This window comes from Myxocyprinus asiaticus, chromosome 32 (assembly GCF_019703515.2).
Source record: "Myxocyprinus asiaticus isolate MX2 ecotype Aquarium Trade chromosome 32, UBuf_Myxa_2, whole genome shotgun sequence".
Lineage (NCBI taxonomy): Eukaryota > Metazoa > Chordata > Actinopteri > Cypriniformes > Catostomidae > Myxocyprinus > Myxocyprinus asiaticus.
Window position 1 is genome coordinate 14,490,331 of NC_059375.1, and position 26,141 is coordinate 14,516,471.

Genomic DNA, 26,141 nt, shown 5'->3' on the forward strand with positions numbered 1-26,141 from the left:
ATGTCTCAAATGGCTCAACCAAACCAAAACATTCTTGCTTCTAAATCTCAGTTCAGATCCATGATATGTCCAACAATAATGTCAATAGTATATTATCAGGGATAATAGCAAGAACTGTAGAAAAACTGTACCTGACTTGATACGCCCATCTTGTTCTGCTGCTCCACCAGGTACCAGGCTCTTGATGTAAATACCTCCATAGCGAAGACCTGTATTCACCCCTCCCTGTATACAAAATAGACTTGTGCTGTCTAACATCTTCACAGTTTAGAAGATGATTGGTTTTGAAACTAGTCACATTTTAGTATTTTATTTTAGAACTGACATTATAAGGTTGGCTTATAATGTTAGCAACATTTTTTGCACCAAAAACAGATTTTTAGTTTATCATACAGTGGCAAGAAAAAGTATGTGAACCCTTTGAAATTAGCTGGTTTTCTGCATGAATTGGTCACAAAATGTGATCTCATCTTCATCAAAGTCACAAATATAGACAAACCACAATGTGCTTAAGCTAACAACACACAAACATTTATAATCTTTCATGTCTTTATTGAACACATCCCAATAAACATTCGCGATGCTGTGGAAAAAGTAAGTGAACCCTTGGATTTAATAACTAGTCAATCCTCCTTTTGCAGCAATAACCTCAAACAAGCGTTTCTGGTAGTTCAGAAGGAATTTTAGACCATACTCCACCCTGACAATATCCTGTATGATATCTTGATAAACTTGGGAATTCATTTTTCCCCCGATGATGGCAAGTGATCCAGGCCCTGAAGGTGCGAAGCAGCCCCAAATCATGATGCTCTCTCCACCGTAGTTAAACTTTGGGATGATGTTTTCATGTTGGTATGTGGTGCCCTTTTTATGCCATACGTAGTGCTGCATGCTCTTCACAAACAATTCAACCATAGTTTCATCAGTCCACAAAAATTTTTCCCAGTAGCGTTGTGGAGTGCCAAGGTGGTCTTTGGTAAACTTCAGGCATGCAGCAACGTTTCTGTTGGAAAGCAGCTGCTTCCTTCGTGGTGTCCTGCCATTTACTCCATGGATATTTAATGTTTTCCATATAGTTGACTCATGAACAAAGCTGTTAGTCAGTTCCAATGATTCCTTTAAGTATTTAGCTGTCACTCTACGGTTCTTTTTTAACACACTGAGAATTCTGCGGTGTGCCCTTTGAGTCATCTTGGCTGGACGGGCACTTCCAGGGAGAGTAGCCACAGTAATAAATCATCTCCATTTATAGACAATTTGTCCAACTGTGGACAGATGAATATCTAATCTCTTTAAGATAACTTTGTAACCCTTTCCAGCTTCATGCAAAGCAACAATTCTTGACAGTAGGTTTTTTAAATCTCTTTTCTTGCGATGCATGGTCCACGTCAGCAGATGCTTCTTGTAAATAGCAAACTCAAAATGTTTGAGTGCTGTTACTAAGTCAAAGTAGCTCTAACCCACACCTCCAATCTTGTTTCATTAATTGGATGACAGGTTTGCCAACTCCTGACTCTAATTAGCTTTTGTTGACATCTTTAGCATAGGGGTTCACTTATTTTTCCACAGCACTGTGAATGTTTAATGGGATGAGTTCAATAAAGACATGAAAGGTTATAATTTTTTTGTGTGTGTTAGCTTAAGCACATTGTGCTTTGTCTATATTTGTGACTATAATGATGACTGAGATCACATTTTATGACCAATTAATGCAGAAAACCAGCTAATTCCAAAGGGTTCACATACTTTTTCTTGCCACTGTAACCGTTTTCGACCCTCTTTCACCCCAAGAACTACACTGGCTCTTTTTTCTACTCTGCTTTTAAGACTTCTACTTAAATGCCCTTTCTTGCAAGTGAAACATGTAACGGTGCTTACTCATGGGCTGTGGGTTTGCAGTTGAGTACAACATACAGTGCCCATAGAAAATCATCATACCCCTTCATTGGAATAGTCACTTTTTTTTTGTCCAACCCTTTTTTAAGCCCTTAAAAAACAAAAAACAAAAAACATATACATACATACATACATACATACATACATATATATACATATATATATATATATATATATATACAGGTGCATCTCAATAAATTAGAATGTCGTGGAAAAGTTAATTTATTTCAGTAATTCAACTCAAATTGTGAAACTCGTGTATTAAATAAATTCAATGCACACAGACTGAAGTAGTTTAAGTCTTTGGTTCTGTTAATTGTGATGATTTTGGCTCACATTTAACAAAAACCCACCAATTCACTATCTCAAAAAATTAGAATACATCATAAGACCAACAAAAAAAACATTTTTAGTGAATTGTTGGCCTTCTGGAAAGTATGTTTATTTACTGTATATGTACTCAATACTTGGTAGGGGCTCCTTTTGCTTTAATTACTGCCTCAATTCGGCGTGGCATGGAGGTGATCAGTTTGTGGCACTGCTGAGGTGGTATGGAAGCCCAGGTTTCTTTGACAGTGGCCTTCAGCTCATCTGCATTTTTTGGTCTCTTGTTTCTCATTTTCCTCTTGACAATACCCCATAGATTCTCAATGGGGTTCAGGTCTGGTGAGTTTGCTGACCAGTCAAGCACACCAACACCATGGTCATTTAACCAACTTTTGGTGCTTTTGGCAGTGTGGGCAGGTGCCAAATCCTGCTGGAAAATGAAATCAGCATCTTTAAAAAGCTGGTCAGCAGAAGGAAGCATGAAGTGCTCCAAAATTTCTTGGTAAACGGGTGCAGTGACTTTGGTTTTCAAAAAACACAATGGACCAACACCAGCAGATGACATTGCACCCCAAATCATCACAGACTGTGGAAACTTAACACTGGACTTCAAGCAACTTAGGCTATGAGCTTCTCCACCCTTCCTCCACACTCTAGGACCTTGGTTTCCAAATGAAATACAAAACTTGCTCTCATCTGAAAAGAGGACTTTGGACCACTGGGCAACAGTCCAGTTCTTCTTCTCCTTAGCCCAGGTAAGACGCCTCTGACGTTGTCTGTGGTTCAGGAGTGGCATAACAAGAGGAATACGACAAACGTAGCCAAATTCCTTGACACGTCTGTGTGTGGTGGCTCTTGATGCCTTGACCCCAGCCTCAGTCCATTCCTTGTGAAGTTCACCCAAATTCTTGAATCGATTTTGCTTGACAATCCTCATAAGGCTGCGGTTCTCTTGGTTGGTTGTGCATCTTTTTCTTCCACACTTTTTCCTTCCACTCAACTTTCTGTTAACATGCTTGGATACAGCACTCTGTGAACAGCCAGCTTCTTTGGCAATGAATGTTTGTGGCTTACCCTCCTTGTGAAGGGTGTCAATGATTGTCTTCTGGACAACTGTCAGATCAGCAGTCTTCCCCATGATTGTGTAGCCTAGTGAACCAAACTGAGAGACCATTTTGAAGGCTCAGGAAACCTTTGCAGGTGTTTTGAGTTGATTAGCTGATTGGCATGTCACCATATTCTAATTTTTTGAGATAGTGAATTGGTGGGTTTTTGTTAAATGTGAGCCAAAATCATCACAATTAAAAGAACCAAAGACTTAAACTACTTCAGTCTGTGTGCATTGAATTTATTTAATACATGAGTTTCACAATTTGAGTTGAATTACTGAAATAAATTAACTTTTCCACGACATTCTAATTTATCGAGATGCACCTGTATGTATGTATGTATATGTATAAAAGATGAAAAACTAGGATAACAGGGTTTGAAAAATGATCAAACCCCTGGATTAAATACTTTGTAGAACTACCTTTTGCTTTAATGACAGCCATCTGTCTGTTTGGATATGTCTCTACAAGCTTTGTGCACATAGTTAGGGGAATATTTGCCCATTCTTCCTTGCATAATTGTTAGAGTTCAGTCAAATTGCAGGGTGAACGGCGATGGACTGCTCTCTTCAAGTCCATCCACAGGTTTTCTATTGAATTTAGGTCAAGGCTCTGAATTGGCCACTCAAGGACTTTGACGTTCCTATCCTTAAGCCACTGCGTTGTTTTTTTGGCGGTGTGTTTCATTGTTGTGCTGAAAGGTGAACCACCGGCGATGGACTACTCTCTTCAAGTCCATCCACAGGTTTTCTATTGAATTTAGATCAAGGCTCTGACTTGGCCACTCAAGGACTTTGACCTTCCTATCCTTAAGCCAATGCATTGTTTTTTTGGCGGGGTGTTTCATTGTTGTGCTGAAAAGTGAACCACCAGCCCATCTTCAGTTGTCCAGCAGAGGGCCACAGATTTTCCTTAAGAATTTGGGTGTACATGGCAGCATCCATTTTCCCATAAATCTTGACCAACTGCCCAGTCCCCACTGAAGAGAAACACCCCATGACATAATGTTGCCACCACTATGATTCACATTAGGTATGGTACCTGTATGTTCTGGGTGGTGTACTGTGTTTGGTTTTCTCCAAATATAGCACTTGGAGTTCAGTCCAAAAAGTTACATTTTTGTCTCATCTGACCATGGATGATTCTGATGTCATGTGGCAAAAGGTTTTATTTTCCAGGGGCATGATCACTTTTCAAACCCTGTTATTCTAGTTTTTCACCTTTTTTTATTTATTTTTTTGTTTGATTTCAGGCTGTAAGACAAAAAAGTGACTATTCCAAAGGACTTCGATTATTTTCTATAGGCACTTAGTTTTTAACTGCCCCATGCTTCAGTTACAACCCCTTTGCAAAACTCTGTTTAAATTTTGACAGACAAAACAATCTGTGCCGAAATGTGCCACACAATTAAGGTCAGACTGAAATTATAAGGGACCTTGTTTAAAATAAACATCAGCCACTCACACAGATGAGACTGTACCAAGCCTGCAAATCGATCAGCCAATAATAATATGATTAAGTGAATCCATATACTTCAGAGGAGTCACTTAAAATTCTGTTTAATGGAGCTTAAACAAGCTAATGTCAGGAAATTACAGCATTACAAGCTGGCTAATTGCAGAACAGAATTCCACAAGTTTAAGTGTCTAAGTGTGACCTTACTTCAGAAAAATGCTGTCTTTCCATTACTTGCAAAGCATGTGACTGTCCAAATCTAAGCACTGAAAGCAAAGTGGTACACTAGCCCAAATGCGATCACTCATGGAAGTTGACAACATTACTGTACTTAAAGAAATATTCCAGGATAAATACAGCTTAAGCTCTTTCAGCAGGATCTGAAACCTGCTGTCAATTACCACAGAAAATATTTCGACTCGTCCTTCAGTTTGTAAAATAGAATGGAAATGTCTTTAGAGTACAGTACAGTGGCATAATTAAGCTGTATTTAACATGGAAGCTCATCCTTGGCAAGATTGAGTTCCTCTTCCTGTCTTTCTCCATTTCTGCTGAAGGTCCCCCACTGAAAAAATAAAATTACCTAAAAAATCTGCTTCATGTGGTAACATCTAAATTAACTGGCTTTATTAGAGCATTATTTAACATCACTGAATCAACCTAATTTAACCAATAGTGGTACAAATACCACTTTTTACAGTGCAGTAATCGGAAAATGTCACAGACACACAGTGGTAACAGATATGTAAAAACCTCTGAGTGCTTCCTAGATATCCAACTAACATTTACAGACCACATTGACCACATTTACATGCACTTAAGAACATTTTATATTTCAGGGTTTTTGCAGAAAGCTGTGTTCTGAAATGTCATGTAAACGAGAACGGCGATTTCCTTATGCCGTTTAAGGGATTAAGAGAAAGCATTTTAACACACCTAGGTTTCTCATCAAAAACGTGTCTTAATGTGGTCATGATAGAAAGTTAAGGAAACAAAAACAGCAACAACTCTGAAACATCTGGAAATAAAGCAAAGCAATGGAGAATAAAATAACAAAGTCTTCCTCGGATGCTATGTTTGTTATTAACACAAGCTTCGCAGGGAAATTACATTGCTGTGGAGAAAGCTGCTTAATGACCAAGTTGCATGTATATGGAAGTAAAGAGTGTGCCGCTTATACAGTGCATGCAAACGAGAACGCTGCTTTCTCACAATAACCTACTTTCACACAATAAGTCGCTTTCTGGTGTCCATGTAAACACAGCCCTTATAGAGCTGCTCAGGATGTAGTCCAAAAGCCTGGAAGAGAATTAGCAATTTCCCCATAATAAAAACCCATAGGAAATTCCCGAGGGAATCCATGCCGAATTAGCCATCTGTTTTCACCTAGAAATTGACGTCAGGGCTGAACAGCTTTATACTTGTCCAACACTAATGTTGCCAACTTTACTGGTCTTGGTAACAGGCCAGATATTGAGGAAGCATCGCATGGTGACTTGTGGCAAAACCCTTCTACATAGGGGAGTCTACAAGCTTAGCTTTAAATAGCGGTCCCATAGATGTTTTATGGGTGGTACACTGGCGAGGAGACAAGAGGCCATTTTTTTAATGGATGTATATGGATGAGATGCTTCAATGTGCTGAATAAACTGCTTTTGTGAGGAAACAACTCATCATTTAATCAACTGACCACCTGTCCACTAATCTTCAACATGAAAACAATCCTTATGGAGTGAACTATGCGTGGAGTTTACTACAATAAAACTGCTTTTGTATAAGAGAAGAAACAGACAATTTTGCGACAGGTAGGTGTCAGTGAACAAATGTGACTAACTGTCATAACACACTAGTTGACCGTTACGCCCTCTCCGATGGCACAAACGCGGAGGTTGTTATCACTGTATAGAAGAACTCTGCTTGTGGGCAAGAACCCATTTGAAATCACAGAAGTCATAGTGGCACTACAGTGGCAGACGAAGGACATTTATCGTTGTGTTTTCCCTCAAAAGTTTCCCGCTGTAAGATTTTGAACATCTGACAGTGCGTTCAAGTGCGAATAAACCGGTATATCGCCCAGAACTATGCAAGACCGTTCACTGCATTCTCAGCATTGAGAAACACCCCTAGTCTTGGTGCTTGGCTACTTTTTACATCCCTTTCTTCTTTTGGTAAGAAACTGCTAAAGACATAAATGTGATTTTCGGCAGGTCAGTGTGACTTTAGAGAGAGTAATTTTAAAAATAGGTCCTTTAATTCAATATTATTTTATTAATATGCTGTTTTTGTGTCAAATACTATTTTGTGTGCTTGATGGTATTTCCACTCATATGATTAACAGCTAAATTAACAAAATAATTGACAACATAATTTCTAGAGGGCACTGCCCCTTTATAGTCTGCAGTAAGCATTAGGGGAGATTTCAACAACAATGGTGAAGGGATAAACTGGGATTGTGTTGACATTAAAAAACTAAAGACCACTGAATCACCATCGGCAGCTTAGAGACACAAAATTCCAAGATACGTCTGAATAAGTGCTTTGCAAATAACAGTGAAAGAAGTTACAGGTCACTGGACTCCCAGTGTGCAGTGTATGTTGTGTGGTCTGCAAAGGCTTATGCCATCAGGTTTAAACTCAGTAATGTTCAGCACCAATGCCTCTCAAGCAACTACTGTAAACCCCCACTTAAAGAGATTAGCCCTAGACTGTAGCTGCTTCCCTTTTCCACATGTTCATCTGCATAGTCATGTGACCACTCTTCCTCTTTGCCCCTTGGCCCCTGATTCTCTTTCACATTCTTTAATACTATGACCCTGTGGGAGCCAATGTAGCAGCCAACATAAAAGAGCTTTTCCTGTGTAAATTATGGCATCACAAATTTATATGAACTTTTATTTAAAATTTTGCCTGTATGTATCTGTTTTGTCAAAAATATGTGTTTGGATCAGTTGCTTGCATTTTGGATTGTCGTATGCATTTGTGAGGGGTTTTGATTCTGTTTTATCTCCATAAACAAACCTATTAAAAATAAAACAGCAATACTGATGCTTACAGCTATACTGATGCCAAGACTGCCCCCAGATTTCCAAAGCATCACTATAAACTCTTCGGGTCTCAGGCTGTTCAAAGATGCTGACCTGGAAAAATCATCCTGTTAAACACAAAAGAGAGAAAATACAACAGATAGGTCTATTAGACATGTTTCTCTTTAACTCTGTCTCATTTTTCATGATCCCTCAATCTGTATGATTTCTAAACACACTTGGCAAATAAATTTGAATTCTTACACCTGAACACACTTGGGGTTGCACTGAATAGTTGACTAGTCGATTGGGTCTGTGTCAACTAGTAGTAGATCACATTATTTCAGTTGCGCTTGTTCTATATGGTGACAGCTGGAGGAAAATGAATCTATCCACAAAGTGTTTCACAGTATATCTGAGTTTCATTAGCTTTAACTATAATGAATAATAGTTGTAGTTGTATAGCAACCTGTAACACCCAATAGCTTTAATGGCCAAATATGAATGGAATTATGGAAGTGAAAGTTACAGTAAGTGAACCTGGAGTGCTTCGAGTTCACAAAGCACTTCATAAGTGAACCACACAGGATCAGCGGACATCAAAGATGGTCTAAGGTTAATTTAAAATGTTTTTAATCGCGATTAACACATTTACTGTTAATACAGCAAAAACACTGGTGTGAAGGGTGGAACCTTTGTAATGTGTCTGCCCGGAGTCATAACACTGACACACACTCCACAATGCCAGAGCCCTCCTACCAAGTGAGCCTAAAAGCTCTGCATAAAACAGCATAACGCGGTGGTCTCATGGACATTCTATGGGTGGTACTGTCGTAACACGCTAGTTGACCGTTACGCTCTCTCCTATAAAAGAGCCGTGGAGGTTGTTACCTCAGTAAATAAAAGAATCTCTGACAGCACTTCCCTGTCAGTGATAAAATAATGGAGAAAAGAGCTATTTGATGTACAAAACAAGCCCAGATTTGACTTATAAATCAAGTATTTTTCAGTCTATGTAAGGCTCATTTTAATTACCACAGAAGCACACCAAATCTTAACTATCACCAAAATTCAGAATGAGACGTTTTTGTCTGCAATCGCTTTTCATGGTGAGTTCCAATCAGTGCTCGATGCTGGAGTTGACGCTCTGATGCGAATCATGAATGCAGCTTCACCATTGCTGTAGAAAAATGGATAGCCACAGTCTAATGGTAGATTAATATTGTGGAGGATGAGAGTTAAAGAGATTTAATGCCCATTGCAATGAATACTCAACCTATGGGGAGACTTTTAATTAGTCAAACTCCCACTTCGACTTTGGCAAACGTTTAATGTTACTTGAATTGGTGCTATTTTAGTGCATTTCTATCTTTGTACTTCGGAAGGCTTTGTTTGGAAATTGTTAATAAAACATTATACTGTTACATATTGTTTTCTATCCTAAGATGGAAATAAATGCATTTTGACAAGAAAAGAAGTATATATAGTGTCAAATTTCAGCACTTTCAAAATCTGAGATTAATCGCGATGGATTAAAAAAAAAATTATGTGATTAATCGTGTTTAAAAAATAATGTATCGACTGACAGCACTAAATTGTGTACCATTTAGAATTAGCTGGTTTTCTGCATTAATTGGCCATAAAATGTGATCTCATCTTCATCAAAGTCATAAGCATAGACAAAGCACAATGTGCTTGTAAATGATCTCAGTTCATCTGGGAAAGGAGGAAACGAGAGCCGGATCCACATTCAACGAACTTTAATTACAACACAACATCAAACTGGAAACACAGCAACATAAACACACACACACACACACACACACACAGAGCGGCCACGTGTGTTTCTCTCTCTCTCACTGGCGTCCCCAGCTCTTCCATTATCTCTCTCCCGCTGATTAGGCAACTCAGCACCAGGCATGCATCCTCATGGCCAGGTCACGCCCTCCTCATCACACTCCTCCACTGCCCGATTCAGGCCGGGGTGCCATCAGGACTGGCTTACTCCCCCACCATCTCTGGAGGGGAGATGCTGCCCTTCTGCCCGTTCCGCCCTATGGTCCTCCCCACCTCCTGAGAATCTGAGAGAGATGAGGGGAGCGAGGGAGAGAGAGAAAGAGCGAGCGGGAGAGACAAAGAGAGAGAGAGAGAGAGAGAGGAGAGAGAGAGAAAAGAAAACGCTCTTCTTTGGCTCCCGTGGGCACCTTATCCCTCTGCCGGCTGATTGCGATCATTCTCCCCCAGCTGTCCCTCATTGTCAAGGACATGCTTTTTAATAATATGCTCTTACCCAAACCCCTTATCTAAACATAACCAATCAGTGGAGTGTGTAAACATGTTAGGAAGCTGTTGTGTGTGACAGAAGCAAGTAATTGTCGTGTATTAGATGGAAACAATGTCCACCAATGTCACTGGCTGTAGTGAAAGTTGTACGAATTCATACAAGTGCAGTTGTGCGATATCATACGAATTAGCCAAATTTAGAAAAGAATCCTTACGATTTCGCTGTGAGAGTGTGTTGTAGAGTGACAGCTAAATACTTGAAGGGATCATTGGAACTGATTAACATCTCTGTTCATGAGTCTACTATACAGAAAACATTAAACATCCATGGTGTCCATGGCAGGACACCACGAAGGAAGCAGCTGCTTTCCAAAAAAAAAACATTCCTGCATGCCTGAAGTCTGCCAAAGACCACCTTCACACTCCACAAAACTACTGGGAAAATGTTTTGTAGACTGATGAAACTACGGTTAAATTGTTTGGGAAGAACACGCAGCACTACGTATGGCGTAAAAAAGGGAACACATACCAACATGAAAACATCATCCCAAAGGTGAAGAACGGTGGAGGGAGCATCATGATTTGGGGCTGCTTCGGGGCCTGGAACGCTTACCATCATCGAGGGAAAAATGAATTCCCAAGTTTATCAAGATACCCTACAGGATAATGTCAGGGTGGCTGTGCACCAGCTGAAGCTCAGTAGAAGTTGGGTGATGCAGCAGGACAATATCCCTAAAAATCTAAATAAATCCACTACAGAATGGCTTAAAACCCAATAGAGTTGCTGTAGAATGACCTCAAGAGAGCTGTTCACACCAGACAATGGTCCAAAATTCCTTCTGAACATTGTACAAGTCTAATCCAAAGCTAACACTTTGTTGACTTTATTGCTGCCAAAGGAGGATTGACCAGTTATTAAATCCAAGGGTTCACTTGGATGTGTCTCTAAGCTGCCGATGGTGATTCAGTGGTCCTTAGTCTTTTAATGTCAACACAATCCCAGTTTATCCCTTGAACATTGTTGTTGAAATCTCCCCTAATGCTTACTGCAGACTGTAAAGGGGCAGGGCCCTCTAGAAATTATGTTGTCAATTATGTTGTTAATTTAGCTTTTAATCACCATATAAGTGGAAATACCGTCAGGCACACAGCAATTTACTGCCCGTGGGCCGGATTTGGCCCTCCACATGGTTTAATCTGGCCCGTGGGTCGTTTATCCTAAAAGTTTTTTTTCACTGGATATTTCAGTTATCTTGCATTGGGACCTAACGCACCTCCACAAGCATTTAACATGCTCAGGGTTGCCAGATAAGAGATGCAAACCCCCCAGTTAGAAATTTATGTTTGCGCAAATTGGAAATATTCTGCCTAATCTTATACTTATTTTGTGCAATCTGGCACAATCTAGCTCTTGCTTTCCCCTTTCAACAAATTTAGCGATCTCTGCAATATTCTTCTCAAGAAAAAGTGTGATATGGCCACACTGTGTCCATACTTGAGGCTGCTTGTGCTGTTTGGTGCTACTAAGTTTGCAAGCAAACCTTCTCAGTGATGAACTTTAATAAAATATAAACATAGATCTCGGCATCATTGACACACAGAGGGGTAATCATTGACACGTCAGATTATGTTTTTTTATATAATTTAGAAATGCTGAAGTGCCTCGCACCTTTATGTTAATCTAACTCCTGCAGTAATTATTTATCATAGTCATGCAGCCTGTTCTATTCAGTTGTGTGCTGAATGCAAAGCCAAACCATTTACGAGACCCGCATCATGACGCTTTTAGCACGTAAACGGGTAATGTTTTGAGAATAAAATATGTAAACTGGCCTGCTTTGCAACAAACATTAAAAGTTCTATTTTTTTTTTTTTTTTATTAAAACAGACCCCTGATGTAGAGAGTGTTAAATTGAATAAAAAATTACCAGGGAATTAGAGATGGTAAAATAAATAATTTATAATTATGCTCAGCCTTTATTCTTTTATTTAATGCCTGATAAAAAATGTTCTACCTTTGTAGAGCAATACAATACTTTAGGCAATTGCAGATGAGTCCTATCAGTCACATATACACTTCAGAAAATTGAGTATGCAACTATTTCTGGGCTTAAAAGATACAAGAACTAAATCAGTAAAGAACATCTCAAAAGGAGTACAACGTGGTCCCACATACACTACTTAAAGCCAGATGTGGCTCCTGTACCAAAATAATTGCCCACACCTGTTTTAATGGGAAGTGTTCATTAAAACCATTTAAGATTATAATTGTTTGTGTGTTGTTAGCTTAAGCACATTGTGCTTAAAAAAAAAAAAAAAAAAAGCAGTTTGGGTCAACTTCTGTTGTTTTTAAATGTGCTCTATAAATAAAGGTTGAATAAATAAAGGTTGACTTTGTCTAAACTTGTGACTTTGATGAAAATGAGATAACATTTTATGACCGATTAATGCAGAAAACCATCAAATTCCAAAGGTTTCACATACTTTTTCTTGCAACTGTATATGCTTGCTTTCATTCTGTCATCTCAGCGGCATGGGCATTCTGTCCACTAACACACTCTCTGTTAATGAAACATTAGACTTGCCAGAAAGAGTAAAAACTGCCGATGCAGACATCGTATTGTGATCCATTTAAATAAGGTAAACACTGTAGATCTAGTTGATACTAGTTGACTATTTTTCTGGATGACTAGTCAACAAGTAAAAATTAGTAGTTGTGCAAGTCCTAGAACAAACACATATCCACACACAGACCTATTTCACACAAAAGTAACAAGCTAATTAATACATAAGTATCATCTCAACCCTTGAAGACACTTTGTATACATCACATTTTTAGATAATGTACCTGTGCATTTGCAATGCAGACCTCAGGAACATGAAGCTTGTTCATGGCCTTAGGGGTCATCATAACACTGCCCAGTTCATCCAAATCATCAGCCCCTGTTCGACTGTCAACCAGTATAGTACTCTGAGACTCGTAGTTCCTCTCTTCCAGATTACCACTGCCACCATGCTTATTGAGACCTGAGATTCATGATTTAAGAATTGTATATTTAGTTCATTCATTTCTAATCAGAATTATATGACCATTTCTTGCTTTTTTTGGTAAACTCTATTGATATGATAATCACGTGGACTGAATGTGGGTGATGGATGGGCCCAGATATACCTTTGGGCTGTGAGACAATAAGTTCCACCTCATTAGAGCTGTTCTGCATGATGTCAGAAGCTTCACTGAAGGACACTCCCTCCAGACTGATCTGATTGAGAGAGATCAGTCGACCACCTGACGGAAAGATATGCGGTTAGTAGGGTACCCCATTATTGATACGAAATCGATACTTAGGCAGAAAATAATCAGCCTCAGATGACTGATGAAACTACACAAAAAATAACTGCATAAAGCCTTGCAGATACAGAAGTGCGTTACATGATTATTTTTAAAACGTTTCAAAATAACGAATAACACTTAAACACTTTTTTTCACATGTAACACTACAGCAACAAGGCACATATTCAAAACAGATAATGGATAACAGGTAATGCACTTTAAATGTACAGCAGACTTGTTAAATTTCCCTATTTGTGTAGGCCTATGAATGTTTTATTTATGACATGTTTTCTAAATGACATGCTGAAATGCTTGTGAGCCGAACTCTCTGAGCACCACCAGAGAAGGAGTTTGTGTGGATCGTTCCCATCCTATCATATGATGAAAAAAGGCCTCATGAGCATCACGTGCACTTATTAGATGAAAGAGCAGTGTGGCACCTCTTGTTCATTCTGAAGCGTGCAACGCATTCAGACCATATATTTATTTAATTAAACTGCATCCTTTTGCGGTTTAATAATCACACTTTGCCATATCGCCATTTGAATCTGATTGTCAAACTGTCATTCATTTAAAACAATATTCCGTGTTCAATACAAATTAAGCTCAATCGACAGCATTTGTGGCATAATATTGATTACCACAAAAAATAGTTTTGATTTGCCCCTCCTTTTCTTTAAAAAAAGCAAAAATCTGGGTAACAGTGAGGCACTTACAATGGAAGTGAATGGGGTCAATCAGTAAACGTTAAAGCTGCGCTACAACTCTTTGTGCTCTCTAGCGAAATCTGTGGTTGAAAGTTACAATTGCAAGCAATCTGCAGAAGAACGCTTTACGTCAGTCGTTTCGGCACTGCTCTTCTGGCAGATGAATCTCATGATTTGAGCTTACCTGGACGTCACCTGTGTGTGATCATGACTGGGAGATATTCAGAGCCGGAGTCATAACATGTTATTTTCATGTTGATATTATGTTATACAATTAAACATTTCAAATTGAAATATTACTAGCTTTGATGAAGATACAAAACACTTCTATTTACACATTTTGAATGAATGAATTTTACACTTATAGAGCTTTTCTGACACCACACTCAAAGCGCTTTTTCATAGAGAACAGGGGACTCAGTCACTTCCAGTTACCAGTATATTTTAATATGATTATTCAAAATGTTTCTACTATTAATGTTTGTATTGTACTACACTTATTATTTTAAGAGGTGCAACTCTTAATATGGCTGATACGAGTTCAATAGAAGACTTTATTTTTTTTATATTAGATTGTACAGCCTCAGTCGATAATGCAAGTGAACCATAATACTACTATAGCATGCCTATGCACTGCACACAATAACACCATAAACTAAAAACATAAAAAGAGGATTCAATAATGATGATTAAACCTAAAAATAATATGCTTAAATATGCAATATAACAGTTACAAGAAGTCAATTTCAGAAGTCATAAATATTAGTAAACATGTCATAGTAACTTCCCCCGACAACACAGATAGATTGCGAGCGGTTAACACACGAGTGATGATCGATTCATACAAGCATGACAACCAATATTAGCTTCAAGAACCCTACCAGAAAACATATCCAAGCATTATAGCAGGTAAACAACCATTCAGATTGCAGCGATGCTGTCCTGAACTGTGTGAGTGTGACTGACTGAACTGAATATAGTTTCTCCAGCCGGAACATGAGACAGCTGGTACTTCTTTTCTGTGTTTATGGACATGACATAATGACGCAAGGATGAATGTCATAAGCCAATGATTTCACGCCAAATCTAGCCCGACAGCTCAAGATACAAATAATTTTTATAGACTTACACAGTGAATTGGGGTAAGGTAAGGACATTGTTTTGAACACTGATTGTTTATGTACTCAATCAATAATAGCAATTTGTTAATTTTTAACCAAAAAATTGTACGTAGTGCAGCTTTACAATACACACTATTTCAGAAGTATGGCCACAAGACATAAACAACAACATGCATGTTAACATGATTTTAGTGTGATAAAATTGCTTGCTAACCTGTTCTGTGTAAAGTTATAGTAGAGCCATTCTAAAGGGGAGCCTACAAGGTTAGCATCAAAACACATAACTCAGCGGTACACTGACGAGGAGACAAGAGGCTGTTTTTTTTTTTTTTTAATGGATGTCTATGGAGGAGATGATTCATCATGCTGAATAAACTGCTTTTGAGGAAAGAGCTCACCACTTATTAAATGAACCACCTGTCCGCTAATCTTCAACATGTTTTACACTAAACAATCCTTTTGAGATGAACGATGTGTGGAGTTTACTACGATAAAATTGCTGTTTTATAAGAGATATCAGAGTAGAGAATGAAGCGACAGGAAGAACTCATTTACGGCAAAAAAAAAAAAAAAAAAAAAGAAAAAACATTTGCATCGATTAATTAAAATAAGTGTTTAGTATTAAAATATGATACATTTTGTACAATATTGTATATTATTTAATAAAAATCTAATAAATTGATAAATGTCTGTTTTTTCCTTTGGCTTTTAGGATTAGTTGAATTAGACTTAAATAAATTGTAATGATTAATGTATTATATATGTAATTATATTAATGTAATGACTATTATGACTGCTGTGTGTGCCCAATGATGCTGATATAAAATAATATATATATTTTTTAAATAGATTAAGACACTCATGCCGAAATCTGCAGCAGAAAAAGCACGCTCTTTTTCCCGGTCACTGAAACGTATTCCACAAACATTCAATTCCCAAAATATGTAAAATAACATTGATATATCTCAAAATCTACCACAAGTAAAAAGTGCTATGAAAACTGTAAAAAAAACTGTCGTAAAACTCTAAATGCAGTCCATCTACATCAGCCATTGGCCAGAAAAGACTCACGTGATCCAAGTTGACCATTTCGTCTGTACAATGATAAAAGCACAGAGGTTGATATCTCAATATCCACCTTATTTTTCAGCTAAACTAGGGCGCTGCCATAATCAGCTTGAATGTGGACCACTTCCGGTATAAGCCACTTCCAGCTATTTTAGCTATACAAAAATACTAAATAATGCTGCTTTATATTACAGGCTGGCAATAAATGGTGACATATTATTATCATTATTTAGCCATGACGATGTAATGTCAACAAACCCTAAAACCCTAAAATGACTATAAAATTACAATTGAAACAACTTTACAGCTTAAATAATACATGAGTTTAAACAGAAGAATTGATGTAAGTACTTGTAAGGGTCATTCCTGGTATTCTGTGCCTTTTGGACATCATAATATTTAGAAAATCAACACAGTTTTTAAAATCACTTCTTGTGTAATCATGATATGGAGATGTAAAACATCTGAAAAATGATTTTGGTCAAGCTCAGGTTAATACATTTAACCATTAATGAAACAAAATAAATGAAATGGAGGACCAAAAATGTCCACCCTGTTAGTGACAAATTAACAACAATTTGAAAGACTTATGATTTAAATGTATGGGCATTGTTTACAATATATTTTCCCTTTAAAATCTTATCAGTTAATAGATTATTTTAAAAAATAGATATGTATGAATTGTACTTTCTCTCTGATGGATTATTGTAAAAAAAAAAACACAAAAAAAACTCATGCTTAACAGTGTGGACACAATAATAACAGGGTGGACAAAGTGTTTACACAGTGGACAAAACCTGAAATCAAAAATTATTTGGTGACTATTTATGAAAATATGTAAAACATAACTAATGAAGTTCACATAAACACTAATTCTTCAACTTTAAACATAAATTATTTTCACTGTCACTATGTACACTCTAACTGTCCACTCTGTAAGGCCTTCTGACTTAACAGGGTGGTCACTAACAGAGTGGAAATTCTGACCTAAAGTCGCCATTGCACCATGTCTGAGCAAAAAGAAGCTAACATAGGTTTATCAAATAAAGAAATGAAATTATTTTAAAATGTTAATTTTAAAAATATGAACTACTACTGACTTTTTTCATATTTCACTCAACAGAGTGGAAGTATTAAGGTTCACCACATCAGATTGGAAAGATAAAATAAGTAAAAAAAAAATAGAAAATTAAAAAAATTGAGGATCTCACTCACCTTCCCAAGTTGTTTTCCCTCCAAGGCATTGATGTCAGATTTATGATATGATGCCATTTGATTTTGCCAGCTTTCATTTAAAGAGACAGTTGAAAATAACAGAGTGGACAATAACTTCAGGGACATGCAAAAAAAAACTTTATTATAATTATTAAAATAAATCTAATAAATGAAAAAAAAAAATACATTAGAGAGAAGTGTTAGTGATATACCCAACAACGTGAAAAAATCACTCATAGTATGTCTTGTATTCATCATGAAAATGGGATTCACAAGCCTGGGGACATAGGAAACATTTTGATATTTTGTGGTTTAAAACGCTGTAAAATGTTTAAAATTATTATTTGTAATCAACCTTAATATGCTTAAAGTTTAAATGGTGTTATTTATGTCAAAGACAGCTTTAAAATTGATATTGTTCAACATTTTAAGGCAATACGATCATGATCTTTACTGGGAACACAAAAGGCACAGAATACCAGGAATGACCCATAAGCTTCACATTTCTGCCTTTAAACCCTCCAAAAATTGACCCCATTAATTTCCATTGTAAGTTTCTACTGTGAATTGAATTTAATTCTTTTTAAAGAAAATGACAGACTAGTCAAAATTATTTTTTGTGGTAATCAACATTTTGTCACAAAATCTGTCAATTGAGCTTAATTTGTATTGAACACAGAATATTCCTTTAATCCCAAAAATGTCTAATTCTGTTAAAATCATATCACTATTGTCACGAATCCCACCTCTGTAGTTCCTCCCGCTCACCACCAGAGGGCTCCTTCACCTGAGTATTGACTAACTCTCCGGACTCCATTTTCCATAATCCCTGTACCTGGCACTGATTTCCTCCTCACCTGTTGCTACTCAGCCATTTAAGATTCACTCTCACTCTCTGTCATTGCCAAGTCTTGTTTTTGCCCTGGCTGACTATCTTATCTCTATTTACTGCCTAACCTGTGTATGATCCTGGACTGTTTACCCTGTTTTGACACTTTGCTGCCTGCCTACTGTTACTGCTTTGTTTACTTGGATATTACCTGTAATTGCCTGCCACCTGCCCTGACCTGACCTGACCTGACCTCACCTCTTGCCTGACTATCTCTCTGATTTACCTTGGATACTACTATTGCTGGTGATTTACCTCTGCCTGTCTATATTACTATGTTTACTGTTAATAAAGTTGCACATGGATCCCAACTCTGCTGACTCATCATTACAACTATATTGTTGTAAGTTACCGAAATTAGCAACAAAAAATGTGTAACTTTTAAATGTTGGTATGGCGTAAATTTCAAAATGCACAAAATAGTTAATAACAATTGTCTCGTCTATTTTTTTTTCAGCTTTTTGTTCTGTGCAAATCTGTGAGAAGATGTCCAAAAGCCCTTCATGTTGATTATTCACATGATTGTTCACAACTGTAACAATAAGTTTGTGCTTGAGTTTGTATGAGAATGAATCTACAAACGGGGAGGAAAATGGTCTTGTAATTGATGCCCCTAATCTGCAATTAATTGTGTAAAGTATGCATTCACAGTTTTGTCTTGCAGTGTGTACTTGCCCACAAGTAATCTGAATCTTAAATTCACCTAGTTTGATGCGTCCGTTTTGGTCAGCTGGGCCTCCAGGTACAATGGAAGCAATGAAGAGTCCAAGGTCTAGTTTCCCAGCATGGTCTTCTCCAACAATTACAACACCTAGGGTACAGTGTTTATTCACCCATGTATACAAGCATTTCAGTTATCAGTAATAATGAGTTACTGTAGAATTGCAGAATCGCAGAATCCACTTACCAAGGCCAACTTTTGGATCCTTTTTGAGAGAAACGCAGATTATTTCCCTTTCTGGTGTTCGGGAAATTGTTGGAGTATCTTTGAGAAAAAGGCATATTGTAAAAATGCTTTTCAAAAACACCTTTGTATTTTAGACATCTCTCTACAACAAAACTTGCTTCTAATTGACCACATTAAAGTCAACATGACATAAAAATTGACCATTTTTACATTCTTAATACATGCTCCTGGTCTTATTGTATGTTGCACCAATGAAAAAAGAGGTTAATTTTATTAGGGAATAGTTATCAACCCATACCTTTTAAGGCGGAGGACATAGAGACTTCAGAGCATCGCTTTTGAGAGCTAAAAGAACTTCTCTGCTGAAATGGACTTTGGCTTCTAGAAGTACAACAAATAATTTTCAACATAAATAAGGAAAATGTAGGATTAGGGTTATTGCAAATGGTGTTCATTCAGTTGGTTCTCACCCTGTGTAGTTTAATAAGTCTCTCTGTTGTTTGATCTTTGTCTTGATCCGGATAGCAACATCCTCACAGAGCTTGCTCATAGAGTCATCAGGATTGGCGTTGAGGTGTCTATCATTGAGTGCTACCACAGACAACCTTCTCGTCGGATTGTTCTTGGCCCTGCACATGGCTGCATACTGCACAATACTCTCTTCTGAAGAAATATTTGAAACTGGTAGTTACTGTGATTGGTAAGGGGCCGTTCTGATAAGATTTAGTAACTCAGTCCCCCTTTCCATGTTTTCTGGGTGGTCAAATCTGAACAAATAACTCAGTAAAGACAACAATTAAAGCTGGGTTCACACTGTACAATATTGGCCATGATTTTGTTATCTGAGACAAAGTTTGGGGATCATAAATGATTTATCTTGATGCAGGGCAAAATCAACTGTCTTTGATATCTTAGAGCGACAATCGGTCACTGGTGGCCGATTAATTGCACCAGACATCTTAGCATTAGACAAGTTCTGGCAGTGACTGAAATTTTGCATCACAGTCATGCACTGTACTCCTATGATGGCCAAATGAGATAAAATACCCAGTCAACACTGTCAATCTGGACGATTGGGACCAAAGTCTTGGCTAGGATGCATATCGTACAGTCTGACATGATGTTGCAGAGTGTGCCAGAGGCTTTTACCCAAGATCACACATGAATTGTACAGGACAAAAAAATGGTGGTTTGGGAACCTGACAATTTGGGCATCATCCAGTCACAATAAACCAATAATTTCCCCTTGAACAAAAGTACATTCACCTTGACAGCAATTAGATTGCTGGAGGTTGCCAAGATGATTTAATATTGGCCACTAGTAGGCAGTCTTACTTGACTGTAGGATCCAAGGATATCAATAATACCTGAAGAAAGCTACCCATTAGCATTCCCATTCTTTTATTTGGCAGTTACTTGGCTGGTGCATGACCCCCCCGAAAGTATGCAAATTTCTTGCTGCCATCTTTGGTCATGGGCATTCAGTTTTATTTAAGCCAGTGACATGAGCCTTAAATGCTATGTGACTTATCATTCTGGATTTGCAGGAAAATTATGTCTCACGGACAATGCTAATTGGCTGATGGCACCAGAAGAAGGTGTACAGTCCCAAAGCCTTTACTAGTGCCTATAATAAGCTGTGACGTCAAAGGCAGCAGACTAAGAAAAAGTTGCAATTTACACTTTAAATAGCTCTCCAAAAACAGTCACTGGCAAAAAATCTATTACAATTAGTGCTGTCAGTTGATAATTTATTTTAATCATGATTAATCGTATAATTTTTCATAGTTAATCGCAATTAATCACAGATTTTAACAATAATAATTAATTAAAACATTCTCCTCCGCAGTAGGGGTGGCACTGAGCACTCACAGGAAAAACAGAGCAGCATATCTACAGAACATTAGTGAGAAATTCGATGGCAAATGGCAAGTAGATTGTAGCGTTACAGCTTGTTGAATTTGCCATACAACGTTGTCATGTCCCGGCACTACAGTACATCAAACATGTCATTTTATTTACGCTGACATCACTGCACAAATCGGTGGATTTGCAATGCAGAAACACAGCAGCAGCAAAGTTGCATTTAACAGCCAGCCTCTCCCAGATGACACAGAGCATGAAACTGAGCAAGACGTTCGTAAGTAACAAAAAAAAAAACGTATTAAAAAATCTGACAATGTAAGAAACCCGTGATTACATGACACTTATTATTTTCTGGTTTTGACATCAAAATGTAAACAGGTATGAGAACAACACTTGTGCACATGTTATAAGCCGGTAATAACAGTGGTAAAGTTTTCATACAATGTGAAACGGGGGAAAAGGCCAAAATTATGTGTGCTGACTGGGTTTTGTTCAAGCCGCTAAATAATATTGGATTATGTAAATATAACATAAAACCAGAGGTCAGCTTCCTCTCAAGTTTTTTTTTTCACCACTAAATAACACTGAAAATATTTTTTTCCTTGCTACAGTCACTTCAGCTTGATCACTGGGGGCTTTCAAACAGCAAGGCATGATTTTCTATAAAGCTGTTTTGAAAATATGTGTATTATGAAAAGTGATATACAAATTACTTGAGTGTAGGCAAACACATTTTTCTCAAGAAAAACATGAAAATGATGAGTTCATATAGTTTACAATCAAACAGAATAAATGCAGTGCTTTATTATAGAGCTCTGCTTTTTGTTGCCAATGTCAGACACTGTTGTGTCATTTATGATTTAAAAGACATTTATGTTGAATCCTTGAATAAATTTAAGCGAAACTTTTGTGGGAGCTGTTTTTTATTTTAAATTTTTTTAAACGTATCATATCGTATCATGAGGCTTTGTATCGTATCATGAAATTTGTGTATTGTTACATGCCTAGTAACAATATAATGCTTTATTAACATTTTCCAAACAAAGCCTTCCACAGTATAAAGAAAGAAATGCACTAAAATAGCACCAATTCAAGTAACATTAAACATTTACCAAAGTCTATCTGGGAGTTTGACCAACTGAAAAAAACTAGTCCACAAATAGGTTGCATATTCATTGCAATGGGCATTAAATATCTTAAACTTTCATCCTCAACAATATTAATCACCCAGCAAACTGTGGCTATGCACTTTGCTACAGCAATCGTGAAGCTGCATTCATGATTCGTGTCAGTGCTTCAGCGTCAAGCGGCGCTTTGAACTCCACATGAAAAGCGCTTGTAGACAAAAACGTCTCATTCTACGTTTTTGTGATAGTTAAGACTTTTCATGCTTCTGTGGTAATTAAAGGCTGAAAAATACTTGATTTCTGTCACAAGTCCCATCTGGGCTTGATTTGTACAACAAATAATGTTAAGAGCTCCTTTCCCCATCACACAGAAAAATTAACGCTTTAGACTTTTTACATTTATTGCATGCGTTAACTTGTTAATTTTGACAGCTCGAATTACAATTGAATCCAATATTTGTAATTTATATGTTGCTTGAAACCTTGATACAATTTGGATCCAATTGTATCAGCAGGCAGATCTTATGAGCTCCACTCCCATTGGTAGTCGGCACATCATGTCACTACTCATTTGCATAAAGTTGAACTCAACTTTGCATCATAGTCCACAGTCGCTGTTGCTCATGTCACCTTAAATCTACAAATCTCAATTTAAAATGAATTACTTCCAGTCACTTTGTTACTTTGAATCTCTTTCAGTATGAATTTACCTTAATAGGTTGGATGTGTACTAACCTGAGGCAAGGCTGTGGGTGAGTTGGCGGGAGCTCATCTCCTTGTGAAACTTGTGCTGTGCAGAGCAGATTTTGCAGAGGTATTTGGCAACTTTTGAGTTTTTGGTCAGAAAGGTGTGCTTCTTTTTATTAGTGCTGCTCTCGATGACAAATTTACATCGCTGTGTTGATGAGAATACGATAGAGAGAATCATTATGTGGACCAACATCATAAAATTAATTATAAAATCCTATCAATTTAGTTTACCCACAATCTCCATAACATTTTAGTTTAGTTTATTGAGACAGCATCAAATTAAATTCCCTAACTGTGCTCTTGTGTTTATGCATTACTTCAAAGTGTCTCTCACAAGTCATAAACTCAATCAAACTCAGATCTGGCCAAGCTTAAGTCTCAGATGGTACGCCCACTGACTGGCCACAGTCCATGCACTAACTGTCTGATGCACATTGCACACAGAACTGGAAAACAATTCCTCAAATAAGTAAATCCTAATCTGATTGGCTGGTTTGATGGAATTTCAGTGAGTAAAAGCACACAGGTCTAAAAGTAAAGGCACATACAGTCTGCCTGGAAACACAGTCATGTTCACAAGATTCCGGGTTGATACAACGAGCACTTTTGAGGACAAAATAATCACTGGATGTGCCAAAGTTTGCCAGGTTATTGACATTAAATATTAAGAGCTTTGTTTGAGTAGCAAGTAAAGCGGATATTCACAAGCTTAACTTTATATTCTGCTTAGTTTACTTAGTTGTTTACTTAGTTATGTCTGTAAAATAGTCTGAACTTAGGTTTTCTGTTCTGTATTTAGATTCTCTACACATTTCCCGATATTTTTCTGTGTGTTTTACCACAAAGCCTTTACCAGCCCAACAGCAAAGGACACTGCATCTACGTGCACCTCAGCAGTCAATTCAGGATGGACTTCAAACACACTTGATTATAAATCTTACAGTTCAATCAAAGTCCTTTAGTTTTAAACATTGCCTACCAAAAAATCTATTGTTTACTCAATTAATACACGACTTGTATACATACAACTAACTGATAATGGCATTATACTGTATTCATGCTGTATAGCCAGAGCGGAACTGAGTTTTTCGTTCCTTGTCACAGTAGCCTTTGGATTGCTCACTGGAGGCCTAAAGACAAAAACATTAAGAAATAATTTTCAATTAAGCTTTTAATGAAACTACTTAATTTGGACTTTGGGACATTTAAGACTTTACAGACATTACAGAATAATTTTCTGTATTGCTGCTTTTGATGTATTGTGAAAAGTGCTATACAAATAAAAATTGACTTGTTTTCTGTGCAATCACTCATAGAGACTTTTGCGTCATTATTATAATTTTTCCACCCAAGTTGGTCTTTATGGTATAATATCTCAGAAAACCCCATCCTAAATGGCACAAAATGACAAAACTGACTGTGATTGATCATTTTGCATGTCAGTTAGATGGTTCTTCTTGTCTAAGTGGGTTCTTGGCCAGTTTGAGCTGCAAAAGAGCACAGACCTTTTGACGTTTAAGTCAAAGGTCTGGCAATGTGAGACTTTGTCTGGCCCTACCCCAAAGCTGTATCTTAAAAGTGAAGTTTATACATTCTATGCCACTAGAGTAACTAAACGGAATTGCAAAAAGGTTTTCAAACAGATTTCCTGAACACTCCCTCAGTCTGACAAGTCTGCCAAATCAGTACGTTTACACGCGTTTATAATGGAGCTAAAGCAGGTTTTTGCGTAGTAGAGCTACAGACTTCGGTCTTTCCAAATATACATTACACATGCATAATCAAATATTTGAGGTCACCCGTAACCTCTGAGCAATTCCAGAGTTTCGTATGTGACATTTACAGTCTATCAGTGAAATTTAATGTCTCATAGAAAGTACTCATTACCAGTATATCAAACCATTTGTATGTGTAATTATAAACCGCTGGAGACAGAGTGCAGACAGCAAAACATTTTATACAAGTTTTTTTTTTTTTTTTTTTTTAGATCGGGAAATGAAATTTTCAGTTACGGACTTGAAAAAAATAGACATGAAAAAAGGAAAAAGACATCCAAAACTCTTTGAAACTTGTAGACTTTTACGGTATGGTATCCATTAAGGCTGCATGATTTATTGAATTAAGACTAACATAAATTAAGACTAGCAATATGGCATTGCATGTTTACTAAAAATCAAATTTCCTATTTTCCTATTGTAAAATATAGCCTGCATTCACTGCTTAAATCAGTGCTACGTGAGCAAGCGGCACTCTCTAGTGGGTAAGCCACACAGTGATTCAAACTGAAAAGCTTATCAAAATGATTGTTTCCCAGTTGTTGGTTATAGATGCAGTAAGCTTGAAACACCTCACAGTTACGGTCTGACTTACATGTATTCATGCTAGACAAAGCCGAGCAACAATAGCATTATCTTGTTTTGGATTAAAGCATTTTTACATTACATTTGAAAAAGATAAATTATTGTTTTAGTCTGACAGAAATCAAACTTTTACAGTGTAGTTTTACAGGCTGGTTGGGATGCTTAAATAAACAGCACACAGAGTGCCACAGAGAAACACTTTTCGGAGGAATCAACCAATTAATGGCTTATAGCTGGGATTTCAGAAAGTAGTTTAACATCAAAGCAATCACTCATTACCTTTAATGTCTTAAAAAATATTATTAAATACTTTATTATAAATAGTCTTTATTATGTTATTATTAAGGTATCAGTGTTTTGTATTTGTGTTTACTCACAGTTGAGGTGATACTAGTTGTCTCTCTCCAGTGGAATCTATGGCTTGCGGAACGGGAGTTATTTATAATTTCATACACAATGATGCCTTTGGAACATACTCCCAGGACCAGCTCTCCAAAGACAGGCTTCTTCTCATGGCTCACATGGTGAAACAGCACTCCATACTCAGGAAGCTGTTGAATAGTCTGTGGGGGAGTTAAGTCAGTGCTGCCAAGTCAGTTGGACAGATTATAATATAGGACACTCACTACCAAGCATCTTAACCAGAAAAACTATTCAGACTTAATGGTGTCTATAACAATGTTTGGCCAGTAGCCAGTAGAGTC

At 37.3% G+C, this 26,141-nt stretch overlaps 1 pseudogene; it reads right to left on the reverse strand.

Annotated features, from left to right (window-relative positions):
* The window catches only part of LOC127423492 (tyrosine-protein phosphatase non-receptor type 13-like), a 77,610-nt pseudogene that overhangs the window by 33,380 nt on the left and 18,089 nt on the right, over positions 1–26,141 (reverse strand).